This window comes from Leptopilina heterotoma, unplaced genomic scaffold (assembly GCF_015476425.1).
Source record: "Leptopilina heterotoma isolate Lh14 unplaced genomic scaffold, ASM1547642v1 Lhet_92, whole genome shotgun sequence".
In the NCBI taxonomy this organism is placed as follows: domain Eukaryota; kingdom Metazoa; phylum Arthropoda; class Insecta; order Hymenoptera; family Figitidae; genus Leptopilina; species Leptopilina heterotoma.
Genome location: NW_025111199.1, coordinates 1,462,329 through 1,469,268, shown reverse-complemented (window position 1 = coordinate 1,469,268; position 6,940 = coordinate 1,462,329).

The window sequence follows — 6,940 nt, the reverse complement described above, 5'->3', positions numbered from 1 at the left end:
GACAACCCTTCAACATAAAGCAAGTAAATTTTTAGTAAACAAAATATGCAGTTGTAATTTATTGTTTGATAATTTAAATCCCTAATAAATCTTTATTTGTTTTTGTTTAATTTAGACGAGTAACGTTCATAATGGATTTTTTTCACACAAAATTCCGCATCAACAACAGCTGTGACGTTGCTTACAACTTTTCAAAACAAAAGTTAATTAATATTTATTTACATGGTTATTTATCAAGAAAATTTATTTTCCTATTGTAAATTATTAAAAAACAATATTCATCTAATAAAAACTTGATTTTTCTTACTTAAAACAGTGTTAATTCATTTTAATAAAATATAAATTTTTAAATTCCCGCTAGAAACAGTTTTTCCATTATATCGGAAAAGCGAAGTGTGAACGCGATTTTGACTTTTTCGGTAAATTTTTTTTCTACCGACCGTCGTATAAATTTTTCGTATTTTTTTCCTGAAAGCTAATGAAATTAAGAAAAGACTGACATGAAGAATTTTCGTTGACTATTTTGTCAGATACAGAAAAAATACTGGATTTTGCATGCTTTTCGTAATTTTTTAATTTCTCGAAAACTAATTAACTTTTTTCAGCGTTCTTGGTCTTGTTTCAATCTCTATTCAATGTAGAATCTAAATTAATTAATGGTATTGTGATATAAATTTTTCCAAAAAAAATTTGAAACTGTGAAAGTCGGCTAAAAAAATTTTGAAAAACGGATTGACACTTTTTCAACAACAAAAAATTTTTTTTGTATTAAATAATTAAGTAATTAAAAAGCTTTTTTTAATTTTAGTAGATCTATTAAATGAACATATTTTACATTGACCTTTTTGATACTTTAATATTCATGATAATTTTTAAAATTTTTTTAATCCTACTTTTACGGTTTCAAATTTTTTTGGAAAAATTTATTTCACAATACCAGTTAATAATTTAGATTCTACATTAAATAGAGATTAAAACAAGACCAAGAGCGCTAATAAAAGTTAATTAGTTTTCGAAAAATTAAAAAATTACGAAAAGCATGTAAAATCCAGTATTTTTTCTGAATTTGACAGAATAGTCAACGAAAATTCTTCGATCAGGTGTCAGTCTTTTCATAATTTCATTAGTTTTCAGGAATTTTGTAGCTGAGGGTCCATGGACGCGATATTTTGAGATTTTGAGGGTATCCACCAACTTTTTTCAGGTGAAAATACGTCTGAAATAAAATTCTTTTCTCGAAAAATCGTGTTTTTTTGGTCATAATTGTTTATAACTTTTTACAAATCTGGTATAAATAAATTTTAACTGCAGTATCTGAAAGAAGGGTAAATTTTATATTAAAAATGGTATGTGCCAATTTTTCTATATGCATTTTAATAAAAAACGAGGTCCTCAAAGTCAATTGAAATTTTTCGTCCGTCTGGTCCTTAACCCCTTGACTGCCGATGGCAAAGATCTTTGCCATTTCGGACTTTGCTCTAACTGCCGGAAAATTGACAATCTTTGCCATGATAAAAATTGATGTAAAAAATTCAAAAATGGCTGAAAATTAAAAATAAAATGATTTCTAAAAAGTCAACGCTATGCAGAATGCGACGCACGTTTCTGTTTTTCAATTCAGTGAATTATAAAAATGTTATAAATTTTTAAAAACAACACTTTTAGCAAATTTTTCAAAATCTTTGCCATGGAAAATACAATGCATTTTTATTTATTTTAAAAATGTCTAAAATCGCCTGAAATCTATTACTCGGGGGTTGTCGGGGTCGCTGATTACGAATATGACGTCGGTTTTTCAAAATTCAAAATGGCGGATCCAATATGTCAGACATTTTAAAAAAAAAATTTGGATTCGCTTGAATATTATCATTCGGGGGTTTTCGGGGTCGCTGATGACGAATCCGATGTCAGTTTTTCAAAATTCAAAATTGCGGATCCAATATGGCATACCGTGGAGATCCACTTCACCCATGAACTTATTGGAAAGGTGAAATGAGTTAGGACATTTCAATGGAATTTCAATTTTTACACTCTTTTTATAGCTGTTCTATGAAACCAGCATTTGTAAAATTTGTTCTGCTTTTATGATAAAAACAGAGATTTTTTAAAAAAATGTCCGCCATATTGGATCCGACATTTTGAATTTTTAAAAACAGACATCCGATTCGTCATCAGCGACCCCGTAAACCCCCGAGTGATAATTTTCAAGAAAATCCAAAATTAAAAAAAAATATCCGACATAATGGACCCTCCATTTTGAATTTTGAAAAACTGTCATAGAAATCGTCATCAGCGAACCCAAAAATCCCCGAGTGACAAGTTTCAAGCGAATACAAAATTTAAAAAAAAATTTCACCATATTGGATCCGTAATTTTTAATTTTTAAAAACTGACATCGGATTCATCATCAGAGACCCCGAAAACCCCCTAATGATAATTTTCAAGCGAATTCAAAATTGAAAAAAAATGTCCACCATATTGGATCCGACATTTTGAATTTTGAAAAACCGACATCATATTCGTAATCAGCAGGGTTCGCACGTAATATACGTCAAGGTAATATACGTAGTTTTATACACGTATATTACTACGTATATTACGTCTTGAATTTTTTACGAAAATAGATGTATATTACGTTTTGTCGATATTACTACGGCGCATGCGTAGAACGGGTAAAACGTGCATAACATAACCTCAAATATTTGTAATTCAATAACCACATTGTTAATAATAACCACACATTGTTTATTATTAATCATCTGCCTGCGAAGATGAATGTTTTGACTGTAAATTTTCTGCTTTGAACGCATTTTTGTCCCCCTTTTTTACAGACATTTCTAAAACAATTGACAGACTATCAGAAAACTAATGCTATTTACGTATAATTATTGTATAAAAACCAACAATTTAAATTAAAAAAACGTGATATAATTTTATCGCTTAATTATGCAAAGTTTAATAAGTAGAAAAAATTATAAGGTATATGTTTTTAAAGGTTATGTTATGATATATTATGCGCTCGCCATATTGAAAACGTAATATACTGAATATTTTACTCTTTTCGACGTATATTACGTCGAAAACTCTCAAGTTACGCGTAACTTCTGAACCCTGGTAATCAGCGACCTCGAAAACCCCCGAGTAACAAATTTCAGGTAAATTAGATCAATTTTTAAAAATCCGTCCGCCATTTTGAATTCTGAATAACCGAGATCAGATTCGTAATCAGCGACCCCGAAAACCCCTGATTAACAGTTTTTTATTCTTGGCATTCTGGGCACACTTAGTGTTTTTCAGTCGGCAGTTAAGGGGTTAATGGCCAGTGGGACACATACGTCCCACCTACTTCAAAAAATCATAACTTTTTTAAAACTTAACAGAATAATTCCACTAAGGTCTCGTTTTAAAGGGGAAAGCGAGTGTAACAAATGCATTTACATGCATTTTTAGAAAAAACTACCCTTTTTGAAATACATCCCTTCAAAAAAGGCGAAATATCACAAAATTCAAAAAACTGTATAAATTTCAAAAGATATTTTTTTCAGCTTCCACAATAACATATGTTTAAAAATATTTTAAACTTTGTAAAAAAAATAAATATCAAAATTTTACCCGCAGGGAAAAAAATTTAACGAAAACTACCACCAAAAACCAAACAATTTAAAAATTGATCAGATTCACCTGAAATGTATTACTCGGGGGTTTTCGGGGTCGCAGATTACGAATATGATGACAGTTTTTAAAAATTCAAAATGGCAGATCCAATATGGCGACCGAAAAATTTTAAAATTCACTAGATTCGAGTGAAACTTGTCACACGGGGGTTTTCAGGGTCGCTGATTGCGACTATGACATCAGTTTTTAAAATTTTGAAATGTTGGGTTAAAAAGATCACTATAATTCTAGCTCTGACTTTATTTCTTTTTTATTGCCTTGTTGATGGAATGAATAATATTTTTTAGAATGGTAATACCTTTAATAATAATAATAAAAAACAAACCTTAAATTGAACTAAAGTTAAATTATAAAAGATGAAGTGATATTTCTACGAAAATTATAGCGGCGGAAAATCTAAACATGTTTTTTTTAAATGAGGACTCTTATTTCATAAAATCACTTCAGAAATTTCTACAATTTAAAATTAACTTAGTTTAGATCATTTTATAACACATTAAAAAGTTTTATCACATTATATCAGTCCTACTAAATTGTCCGAAAAAGAAAGGAAACATTTTAATTATTTCTTTTGATTTCTTCGATTCCATAACTGACTTCACATTTTCACAACCTTGATTCTCCCGAATCCATTTCCACGGCAAAAATTATTTTTAGCCATGTCTCAAAATAAATTTTTCCGAAAAAAGTTTTTTGAAAATTTTTTGTTTGCATTACCTACTGACAGTTTTTATACACAAATTTTTTATCTTTTAACATTAATTTTATGCTGTTTTGATGTTGTACTTTCAGTGAAAATGCATTCGATAAAATAATATTCGAGGAATAACTTGTAATTCGGTGAAAAATACGTTCGGCTAAATTCATTCTGGAGAATAGCAGGATACCATTTTGAGAAATGTAAATTTTTGTGATGGATTTATTTAATTATTATTAATAAATTTATAAATTAGTACATTATTTAAATTAAAAATATTAATATTCAAAATAGTAAAATTACAACTTCTTGTATTTTTTATTGTTAAGTCAAAAAAAATAAATAATTTAGCTGGCTCAGGAAAAATATATGTTTATTTAACTCAAATAAAATATATTTGATTGGTAAAAAAGGGGAAAAAGGTAATTTTTTGAAATAGAGGAAAAAAGGGGATTAGGGGAAACACTGAAACCTGCGGGGTTTTTGGGGTTGTTGAATACGAATCTGGAATCAGATTTTAAAAATTCACAATGATAGTAAAATTCTAAGAATTAAGTAGTTTTTAAAAATATTTTAATTCAATTTTTCGAAAACACTTGAATTTTTTAAATGAGTTAGGGGAGGGTAGGCTACATTGAACCGGGTATTTTATAAAGTCCAAGAACTAATAAAATTTTACTAATTTCGATCAGGTTTTTGTATCAAAATTAAGCTGAAGTACTCCTTTAGTTAATACACACGTTACAAACACAAATTATTATGATTAAATAATTAAATTAAATTTTTTTCTAACAAGTCACACTTTTCTTATTTTGAAGGATGTGTGTCTACATTGAACCACCTCTAATAAAACACTACAATTTACTTCAAAAATAATATTTCCACTTACACATTGTAAAAAATCTTATTTTCCACTCAAAAAAATAGAAAATTGTTATTTAATTGTTATTACTTGTTAATATAGGAGATTAATGTATTTTAATGTCAGGTTAGGTAGGTAAAGTGACAGTTTGAGTTTATCTCGTTCACAATTGTGATGAAAGCATGTCTTCCAGTATTTTTCTTACTAATTAGTAGAGCAGACAATTTTACAACTCTTAAAATTGAAAATTCTTTGCTTTTTCGGGTGGTTCAATGATGCCGCACTCACTGTATTCACATGACATTCACAACAAAAATTGTTTATAATAAATTTGTGTAAGATTTAAAGTTCTTTATCACATCGGAATATTGAAGTTGACACCCTAAGCGAAATAAATCGCAAGTTTACTAATTTTTAAAACTTCTTATTTCAATAAAAAAACGTCATTATAATTCCACCAAATTTTTTGTTTTGTACGTGAAAAACAGTTTTTTTAGTTTTTCTTTGTAAATAATAAACCTACGTGCCCGAAATTTTTGGACATAGTTTGTTTCAGTAAAACTAACTTATATATTAAATATGAAAAAATTTCACTCAGTCATTTCTCAGAAAATTGAAGTGGTTCACTGTTGACGCTGGTTCAATGTAGCCTACTCTCCCCTACTGTAATATTTAAAAACGTAATTAATTTCTTGATGAATTTTAATTAAATATTTTTAACATGATTTTTTTCCACAAAATGCTAAAAATAATTCTAAACTATTGTTATTTTTTGTATGTATTTAAATTCTAAAATATATAATTGAAAGTACTGAAAATACTAAATTTAAAAAAATTAGAAGCTAATTTTCATTAATTTTCATATTAAAGTTACGTTTAAAGATTTTTCATTAAAATATTTGATACTTAATTCAATTATTTTGTAAATTTACAATTAAAATTCTTCAAAAGTAGATTTTCGAAAATTCTAAAAAAATACTTTTAAAAAATTCATTATTTTCAATTAAATTTTACAAAATTTTAATTATTCAAAATCTTTTTAATTGTATATTTCGAAAATTTAAATAGAAAAATGATTCAAAAATAATTTTTGAAAGATTTGTTTTTATTATTTTTCGCACTATAAAAATTGAGATTATTTTAAAAAAATCGTAATTTTTAAAAATAAGCGAAAAAAATTTCAATTTTCAAAATTTCTCTGACAAAAATTTTTTTTTTACTGACATTTACCTGACTTTACTGACAACAATTTTGTTTTACTGACATTTCCCTGACTTTACTGACATGTGGCCACCCTAATTATATAAATATATATTAACAAATATAATACTGTTTGATCTGTAAACAAAAAATGGAAATTTCACGCGCGTTTGCTTTAGCTATTATAAATATTAGTTTCTTAGTATGATACAGATGCTGATAATCACCGACGGATGACAGACATGGAAACCGGCTTTAGATGACTGATGAAAAATACCTAGTTAAGGACAAAAATATAATTATTCCGAGTCAAATAAGAGAACATTATATTTAAAACTATAAATTAAATTTTTCATAACTATAACACATGAAGATATCGATAATTCCGAGACTTCGACTCAGAGTGATCTCTTTCTTCATGTTTTATAATAATTAAAGATGACCGAGTGATAAAATCATTATCAATTAAAATATTATTTTCCAGAATTTTTAACTAAAATTCTTCT